This window comes from Capsicum annuum, chromosome 10 (genome assembly GCF_002878395.1).
Source record: "Capsicum annuum cultivar UCD-10X-F1 chromosome 10, UCD10Xv1.1, whole genome shotgun sequence".
Lineage (NCBI taxonomy): Eukaryota > Viridiplantae > Streptophyta > Magnoliopsida > Solanales > Solanaceae > Capsicum > Capsicum annuum.
The window spans coordinates 75143917-75154788 of NC_061120.1; the positions used below are offsets into that span (position 1 = coordinate 75143917).

The 10872-nt window shown below is 31.9% G+C and overlaps 1 long non-coding RNA gene across 1 annotated transcript; it reads right to left on the reverse strand.

Annotated features, from left to right (window-relative positions):
* Positions 1 to 9569: 9569 nt before the first annotated feature.
* On the reverse strand, positions 9570 to 10355 carry LOC107844765. Its single transcript, XR_001666562.2, has 3 exons — positions 10115 to 10355; positions 9957 to 10042; positions 9570 to 9878 (listed from the first exon to the last, which is right to left on the reverse strand). It is a non-coding gene; the product is annotated as an uncharacterized LOC107844765 (long non-coding RNA).
* Between the last annotated feature and the right edge of the window lie 517 nt (positions 10356 to 10872).

Sequence of the window (10872 nt, forward strand, 5' to 3'; positions counted from 1 at the left end):
AGTCTTATAAGCAATCTCATATATTCTGTTTCACCTCTTTTATACAATAAATCATTGACTACCGTAAAGTAATTCAAGGATCAGATACTGAACATTTTTTCAAAATCAAAGTAAAAATTTAAGTAAAGATGTTTCTCATTTAATGTTTCTATAAAATTCTATGAGGGAATAATCTATTATAAGTATTCAAATAATTTTCATGAAAACAAGAGCAACTTTAACACGATAAGTAGCCTTCAAAATCATTTACATAAATAATGAATGATTTGGTAACGAAGAATATTCAAAAATCCAAACCTTTTCATTAATCAAAAAACAATCCACATACTTAGCAAAATGTCATGATTTTTGGTAAAATTGGAAAATTTAGGAACAACAACAATAACAACAACAGTCCCAGTGTATTCCCACAAAGTGAGGTCTGGGGAGGGTAAGATATACGTAGTCCATACCACTACCTCCGCAGAAGTAGAGAGGCTATTTCCGATAGACCCCTGTCTCAATAATTATATGAAAATTTATTGTTTATACGTATTCTATAGGTTTAGAAAATATACTTTCAAATGCGATATAAGTAGGTTCATTATACATACCTTTTTTATGGAGGAAAATTGAAGAAAAAACTTGAGCTTGGAACCTATGAGGTTTGGAATTGGAATATTCTTCTTGAAGTTATTGGGAGGAAGAAAATAAGGGATTTGGGAAATTTCTACTAGTTTAGGATGATTCTAGGGTTATAAAGTTGGTTCGGGAAGTTACACGGGATAAAAGGACTAGTTTGCCCCTAATTTAATAAGAGAATAGTAAAATTTTATGTTTGGGAAGGGGGCGGGGGGAGTGGGGAGTACATCATAGGCCAAATTGCACGACCCCAAATGTTCCTTACAAAGACAATCATGCTACATCAATTATGCCTTGGATGGCCATCCCGCACCTTGGATAGCATCTCACTAAAATGCCCATAACTTTTTACTTCAAATTTAGATTGACGAACGGTCAGTTGCATAGGAAAGAAGACTCAAAAATTATTAATTTGATAGGTATTAGGAAACCTAACCATTATATTCTAGGAGTATTGGTCATTGAAAGTTGACCTAAGTAAAAACATCTAATAAAACTCAATCGGTAGGAATTAGGAAAGTTCTCAATTCGACTTTGAGCTGGGAGTTTTCTATAATCTCAATTCACTTCCAAAGATGTCCCACAGTAAAGAATCTATCTTTACTCTTATATCCAAATAAAAATTATTGGGTTCTGATCTATACACTTAGGAAGGAAGGTTCAAATTCTAGCCCGAAAATGTGGGGTGTTACGTGCACCATCATGTATATTTTTTGTATTCATTGATACAATTATATTTTTATTCGTTTTATAGTTCACACTTGTATTTGTATTTTATAGTTTGCATTTGTATTTGTATTTTATAGTTCGCACTTGTATTTGTATTTTATAGTTCGCACCATCATTTATATTTTATACATTTCGACTTGTATTATAAAGAACTATTTCACATTTGTATTTTATAGTTGACTGCATATTGTATTTGTATTTTGTGGTTTTATTTTATTTATATTTATTTTATTTTCGTCGATACACTTGTATTTTTAAAGAACTATTTTGCATTTTTATTTGTAAGTTGACCACATATTGTATTTGTATTTGTAATTCATTTATTTGTATTTGAATTTTTAGTTGATAGTATTATTTTTATTTTTAGACGATCGAAAAAGAATTGTTATTTTTGTTTCTAGTATACTTGTATTTATGTTAATTGATACGAATTGTATTTTATTGATACAAATTGAATAATAAAAATATAAAGGATAAATTATATAAATACAAATATTAGATTATACAAATACAAATGTTACATTTGCATCAAATTATACATGTTTATACAATTTGAACTATACACATACAAATGATACTTGTTTATATACAAATACAAATGATAAATTTGACATACAAATACTAACACTATATTTGTGTTGAATGACACATTGGATATTCATAGATTTTAGACTCAACCAAATGCAATTAATCCATATAATTGTTTGTACACAAATACAAATGATAAATTATACATATTCATGGCTAAACTATTCAAATACAAATAATAAATTTGTTTGAAATATATAATACAAATAAATATAAAATATAAAGTACAACAACAACAACGAAAAATGGGAAAAAACATAACAAGAATGGAAAAAAATATTAAAAAAGACTACAAAGAAAAAAGAAATAAAATGAAAAAATAAAAAAATGAGAAAAAATGAATAGGAAAAAAGAAATGAAAAAAAAAAAAGCAGAAAAAACAAGGTAAAGGAAAAACGAAAGAAAAAACAAAAAAAAAGGCGAAAAAGAAAGAAAGGAAAGATAATAAAGGAGAGAAACTATAAATTGTATTTAATTGATACTTGTATTTAATTGACAAGTGTCACAACCCAAAAACAAAGGGTCATGATGGAACTTGTCATGGCGAGCCTTGACAAGTAAGCCAATCACCCAAACTAATACGAAATGAGAAAAATAACATCAAACCCAAGGTGAGGCTTCTAGTACAAAGAGAAACCACACATATAAAATAATAACAGAAAATACATAACAATGATCTCATAAATCACCCCAAAATTTGGTGTCATAGTGTAAGAACCAACTGAGTACATCCTGAAGTCAAAATATGCAGTCGATAGTTCAAAAGAAACATAATCTTTCTCTGAATACAAAACAAGACATAAGCTAGATAAGAAGAGGTAGTAGATCTACTCTGAAAGCATAAACCGACTGCTACCTCACAAATAATCCAACCAATGCCTAAAATCAGCTATTGTACGGTGCACTCATACTTGAATCTGCATCAAAAGGGTGCAGTAAGGATGAGTACGGTCCACTTGTACTCAGTAGACATCATAGGCCGACTGAGTAAAATAAAAAATAAAGTACATAAATACAAACTACGGGCATATCACCTGCAATAAAAAAATATCTCAAATGATAGCATATATTGTCTCCACTAATAGTTCTACAGTATACACATATACCAAATACATATACGAGAAAGAAGAACAAATAGATAGATGTCAAATCAAGAATAAAAATACAACACAGAATGTGCACAAGTTATGAAATACAATGAAGATGATGATGATGATGATGTGATGCACGAGGTTGTCGCACAACCTCTGTATACTCCTACCGAACTGTGCTCCTAAGGTAAGACCCATGGGGGATCGTCAACCTATATACAATCCAAACCAATACCAATTCAATATCCAAACTCCTCTCTGACACATGGGGTAGAGGATTTTTAAAGATGTCACATTTTTTGTCAGAAAAGCCAGTATTTCCACAGTTGTACCAATTTTTCATAAATGTATATGATATGAGGATGTAATGTACACAATCAACCAGAATGAGAATTTCCAATTCAAACAAATGTACCTAGCACATGAGCCAAAATCCACTCAATAAGGTAACCATCCATGATCCAACATAATTCATGTACCAATAGAGCAAGATATACCCTAATATGCCATTGATACCACATAAATCCCAAATTACACAATTTTCACCAAGAAAACAACAACCAATTACATAAATATTAGGCCAACAAAATCATATAAGACCCCGCATGGTCACATATAGAAAATAATATCTCAAAATCACTAATAACAACAATATAGTCCTCCACACTGACACAAAATAATAATAAAATCATTTTTATAATTAGTTTCCATGTCATAACATTCTTTTATATGAGTTTTAACTACCAAGTCTAGTCTGAAGAAAGATAATACATAACCTACCTCAAATAAATAAAACTCAATCTAAAAAATTCCAATCATAATGCCCTCTCCTCATGATTGTCCACAAAATCAACTAAAACATACAAATATGGAATCTATGCATCAAAAGGAAGCCAATGATACCCATATTTCCCATTTTTAAGTTGGGGTCAAAACAGACTCTCAAAATAGATTTTCAAAAAAGAAGGTTAAAAAGAAATTCTAGTTCAAAATTAAATTATGCATGATTAAGGTCCACAAAAGAAAATCAAAGTGAAAATGGATTAAAATTGGGGTTTAAATTACAAAAATACTGATTTAGGTCTTTCGGGCCAAAATCCTAAAATTTCACTTTTATAATTGAGTTGTAACAAGCTTTAGATGACAAGAATCGAAGAACAATAATTAAAATAGGGATTTGAAGCCCAAACAATCCTGAAATGGAAGAAATCTTTCAAAAACTCTAAATCCATAGCTCAAAGTATAAAGAATAATGGAAATTTTGAGAAAGAAGGTGTATAAACCACCTAGGCATCGCTTTAGCAGAAAATGGGCTGCTTAAGGGACCCTTAGAATACATCTATTGTCAACTATGAGCCCAAAAGGAGAAACAAAAAGATAGTACGTGGGGATAAATAGAGTAGGATTATAAACTTCCTCATAACTAAAGTTATAATTTGCATCTAGGATAGGAATATACCTAGGTGACCTATTTGGTTTACTTATAGGATGAAATATAAATTCATTTAACTTACTAACCACATCCCCTCTAAACGACGTAGTTGTAGAGCTAAGTTAGATAGGTGACTAGAGCTTGAAAGACCATAGTCATAATATCAACCCATGAATCAACAACCAAGATAAGTAACATAACCAATGAAATTCTATAACATAGTATGGTTGTTCGTGGAGCCTTAACACTGGGTTTCTCTGTATTGATAGTCCAAGAACTTCAATTTATTGCATTGTTTAGTGTACAAAAAGTTATAAATTCCAAATTCTTTTGATTTTCTTTGCAACACTTAAATCTCAATAGTGAACTAGAATTAGATAGTTGTCAACACATGTCCCAGTGGGATCGATACTTGGCTTGTATAAGGCCACTTAATACTTGGCGAGAACACATACACTTGCGTATGCACTTGGGAGAAACTATAGTGGCCTTAAATAAAGTTGAATATCGATCCCTCGGAGACATATATTGACAAATATCCAATTCTAGTTCACTATTGATATTAAGTCAGTGCAAACATAGCCAAGAAAATTTGCGAGTTATAAACTGAAAGTAAAGTAAACAATATGGTAAAGTAAAGTGCTTGAACAATCAATTAGGAGAAACCCAGGGTTAAGGCTCTGTGAACAATCATACTATACTATTAAACTTCATTGATTATGTTACCTATCTTGGTTATTGATTCACGGGGTTGATATTATGATCATGGTCTCTCTAGCCTCTAATCACCTATCTAATTAGACCCATAACTATAGCATTGAGTGGAGATATGAGAGCTAAGCTAAATACATTTATATTTTATCCCATAATGAACCAAATAGGTTATGTAGGTATGTTCCTATCCTTAGTACAAATTACAACTTTGTTTTATAGAAGATTATAATCCTACTCTAGGCATCCCAAGGCATTCAAAGAAGGAAACACAAAGGAGATAAAGCTAGTTCAATGTAAACTCAGAGTTCATTAAGGAATAAAGCTAGATGAATGCTCTTATTTGGAATATTAGATCAGCGAATACACAGAAGACATTTACAAGGTTGATAACTTTACAAAAAAAACATCATTTCTTATTTATTAGGTTAATGGAGCCATTTCAAGATAATCACAATATTGAGAAATATAAGAGGAGGTTAGGGATGCAACATTCAATAGCTAATTCATCAAGGAAAATTTAGGCATTTATGGACTCTGTTGTTAGCTTTTCTGTGATAAGGGATGAAGAATAAAAACTGTCATTAAGGTTAGAAAATCAAGAAGCATGTGTTATTATTATAGTAACCTTAATATATGCTAAATTTTCACAAGTGGAGAGACTAGTACTATAGGAGTCACTTGATGAAATGTCTCAGACAATACAAGATACATGGTTGATTGAAGGGGACTTTAATGTTAACATTAGTGAAGAAGAGAAACTGGGGGGATTACCTGTCATTGTAGCATAAATAGAAGATTTTAAACATTGCATTAATATGTGCAATCTGAAAGATACTGGTTTTAAATGAATTAAATATATATAGTGGAATAGGAGAACATATGAGGAATGCATTTTTTAAAGGCTGGATATAGTATTGTATAATGATAAGTTGCATGAATTATTTCTAGTATTGGAAGTGGAGCACTTATTCAGAAGTGGATCTGATCACACTCCTTTGAAAATTAAGTTCAACACTATGAATGAGCACATTTTTAAGCCTTTTAGATTCCTCAGCATGTGGCTTAAAGAGAAGTCTTATTTTGATGTAATAAATAAGAACTGGGAAACTAAAGTAATGAGGAATATTTTCATAATGTTTCATCATAAGTTAAAGAAAGTTAAGGCTGCATTGAAAAAGTGGAGTAAGGAATGATTTGGTAACATTTTATAAGAAACTGCTACTTTGGAAGAAGTCCTCAAGTTAAGGGACAAGCAGTTTGAGGAACTTTCATCAAGTGCAAATAGAGAACTATTGTTTAAATCATAAGTCGAGTAAAATATTCAGCTAAGAAGGGAAGAAGAATTTTAAAAGCAGAAAGCAGGATTAGAATGGTTCAAAGATGATGAAAGAAATACGAAGTTCTTTCACACTGTGGTTAAAGATAGAAGAAGTAGACTAAGCATGAAAAGAATCCATAATGATGATGGAGAGTGGTTGGAAGATTAGAATGAAATTATAGAATCAATAGTGAACTTTTATTAGAAGCAATTTTTAAAAAAGGCTGAAATTATAGATCTTGATATATTGGAGGAGCTACCAAGAATTGTGAATGACAAACATAATGAAGAGCTGAATAAAATACCTGATATACAAGAGTCTAAGAAAGCTGATATGGGGCTGAATAAAAATAGTACAGAAGGTCTAGATGGTATGTCAGGAGCCTTTTTCCAGGATACTTGGGACAATATAGGGGAAGATATTTTTCAAATGGTGGTAGCTTTCTTTTGTTGGTATGAATTACCAAAGTTTGTTACTTATACAAATTTGGTTCTTTTACCCCAAAAAATTTAGTGGTGAATACCTTTTCTGATTTGAGGGTTATCTGTGAGTAATTTTGTAAACAAAGTCTTCTCTCGAATTATTCATGAGAGGATCAAAAAGCTGTTGCCTGAGATTATCTTTGAAGAGCAGACTGGTTTTCTTCAAGGGAGGAGCATTGTAAAAATATATTGGTGGTCCAAGAAATCATTTCAGACATTAGAAAGAGAGGTAACATCCTTAATATGATTATTAAACTTGATATGATGAAGGCTTATGATAAAGTGGGTTAGTTATTCCTCAATAAAGTGTTGAGAAGAGTTGGTTTAGTGAGCTTCTCATTGATATGGTGTATAGTTTGGTGGGAAATAATTAGTACTCCATACTGTTAAATGGCCAGACTAAAGGATTTTTTAATCCTATAAGAGGTTAAATAGGGAGAGCCTTTATCCCCTACTCTCTTTATTTTAGCTGTTGAAGTGGTAACTAAATCAAAAGCTTTGTCTCTTAATAATTTTTTTAAGTTGTTTGGGATGCCAAGAGAAAGTCCAAGGGTGAATCATTTGCTTTTGTTGATGATATGATCATAATATGTAAAGTTGATTTACCTACTTTACAGAAAGTGACATCTACTTTGGAGACGTGTGAAAGGGTGTCAGGTCAAAATATTAACAAAGAAAAAAGTGCCATATACTTGCATAAAAGAGTGTCTCAAGGGGTAGCTGTTATGGTAGAAGTTGTTAGAAGGATCCTAAGGAAAGAATTTCCTTTTACTTACCTTGGATGTCCTATTTTTCATATGACAAAGAAAAACTATTATTATCAATCCATCATTAGAAAGATCAATAGTAAGTTAAAAGGATGGAAAAGGAAGTTAATGACCTATAGATAAAGAGTAGTTCTATCAAGCATGTACTACAAAGTATTCCCATTCACTGTCTATTAGTAATGAACCCTCCAGTGAATGTTCTGAACACAATTCAAAAGTTGTTTGCTCAGTTTTTCTGGAGTTATCATATGGGGGGAGGATCATGCATTGGGTGAGGTGGAATTCTTTATGTTTACCAGAGGATGAAGGTGGACTTAGATTTAGAAGAGTTTAGGATGTGTCTATGGCTCTTTTCTGTAAACTGCGGTGGAATTTTAGAACTAAAGAGTCTATATGGAGTAAGTATATTCATAATTAATACTTTAAGAAGCAACATTTGAATGAGATATTATGGAGAATAAGTGAGGCTCTTAGGTGTGGAAAAAATATTGCAAGATAGAGATTTAATTGACCATCAACTTCTATGGAGAATCAATGGAGGGAATGCAAGTGTTTGATTTGAAAATTGAACTATTGTTGGAGAGTTATATACCATCATTTAGAATAGCAGAGAATGGGATGAAAGGCATCAGAAGGTGCGGGATTTAACCAAGGATGGAGCATGGAATGAACAACTGACTTCTCAGTTATTTCCTCAAGAAATTGCTACTCATATTATGAATAAAATCAGCCCCCTCCTCAATTCAGGTGGAAGATAATATCCTATTTGGATGCTTGAATCAACAGGAAGATTTATAGTTAGATCAGCATAGCAGTATAATAGAAAAAATAGAAAAAGAGTAGGATCTTCAAAGAAATATGGGTAAAAGGGTTACCATTTAAAATGGATTTTCTAATATGGAGACTATGGAAGGGAAAGGTTCCTGTAGATGATAATATAAGAAGATAGCGAATTGAAGACCCCTCTAGATGATGGTGTTTCACTAGTCCTGATCAAGAAATCATATCTCATATGTTTCTTAGATCACTTACTGCTAACAGGACATGATCTTACTTTTCCTCTTTTGCAGGTATTACATCTGATGGACTATCCTTAAGAGAAACTATATTGACATGGTGGAATGCAGAAGTCCGAGGTAGAGCTAAAGCATACTTCTAATATATTCCTAGCATGATTATCTGGGAACTATGGAAAAGAAGAAATAGCTTAAAACATGAAGGAAAAATCTTGTCAACTCAAAGAGTAATATTCAATATAACCAAAAATATTGGATTATTACTCAAAGTTAGAGATCCAAGAAAAGATTTTACAAATTCTTGGCATGAGATACTGAAGGAATTGGAGATAATAAAAGCAAAGGTGAATATTATAAAAGTGAATTGGAAGTTTGCCGAGGAAGGTTGGATTAAATATAATACAGATGGATCTTCTAGAGGTAATTCGGGTATTAGTTCTTATGCCTTTTATTTTAAGGGATGAACAGGGTGATATAATGTATGACCAAGGAGATAAGATAGAAGATACTTCTAATATGGAGGTTGGGGAATATGATATTCTACAAGCATCTAGACATTATAGTCATACATAACACAACAAGGTTATAATTTAGACTGACTCTCTCCTTATGTAGAAAATATTGAACATAGAGTGGACAAGTCCATGAAATTTACTAGATTTTATTGAATATATTTGGATGATATTAAAACATAAGCAAGTTCATTACCAACACATTATGAGAGAGGGAAATTAGTTGCCAGAACATTTAACTAATCTAGCCATTGATAAGGGGGATTTCATAGTTACAAGTTTCAATAATTAGAAGTTATAGATAGAAAGATCCTTAACAATGATAAATTTCAATGTCCTTACATAAGGATTACAACAACAAGAGAGTGACAAGGCTGAAGAGGATACAGCTTACAGAGTTCACATTTCATATGCAACTATTTACAACCCTACGGGCAACAAAAAAGGTGAAAAAGTTTGCTAGCCTAGACTATATCAACCATCAAAAAGGAATCACAGCAAAAGAGGAGGGTCTTGGAAGATTTTTGCAATTCTTACACTTCAGAACAACATTACAGTTCAATTACTTGCGGTTGTGAGCATCCCATTATCTTTTTACCGGCCATAACTGCAACAAAAAAATAAGTTAAGGGGATTATTCAACAATGGAAGCTGAAGCTGAAGATGGAGCTACTATTGAGCTTACTTGGATCTGGAATTCTTTCTACGGACCTCGAACCCTCAGCAAAATACAAAAAACATGAGATTCCTCCCATCAATTGAAAAACACAACTGGGAGTAAGAGCACAAAGGAAAAATGAGCTGGAAATAAAGAAGAAAACATAAAAATACAGAATTACTTACTTCTGAAAGCTGAAATGAGCAACAGATATGCATCTCCATGGAAAGGTATTGATGATACATAATATACTTGATGAAACTTTGATTCAATAAAGGAAGGGGAAATATTTACATGTGCGCTAGGTTTGAAGCGGCAGAAACTAGAAGGAATGGAATTAGGAAACCCTACTACTCTATTTATATGTTATAACAATAATGGAATGGGTCAAGTATTTAGGCAGAATATAGGTGGGCCAATTTTAATTTTTAGCATTTTGGATGGGTTGTTCCAACATTTGTAAAGAATATTTTTGTGTTTTTGATCTTTATTAATAAAATCCCAAATTAATGAAAAAAAATAATCCTACTCTATTCATCCTTACGTACTATCTTCTTGTTCCTTCTCACGGACTCACAAGTTGACCATGGATGTATTCTAAGGGTATATAATCTTAAAATAGTGATAAAAAGGATAAATAAATAATAAAATATAATAAATAATCAAAATCAAATCAATTCATAGCAATAGTATTCATGTTCTTGGCCTTAACCCCGAAAGGAGGGCTATTAGCAGCTCATGGACATAACTATAATCAGGATAGATGAATATTTCATAAAATCCATAAAAAATTAAAGTAAAGAAATACAAATCCTAATTGAAGTGTTTTACATCCTCCATACAAGTTTCCAAGTCTTCCAAGGTGTTTTACATCAAGTTCAAGCGTCCTATTTATAGGAGGACAATTCTTCCAGATTTTGACATGGGTCCGCGTCGAGCCACT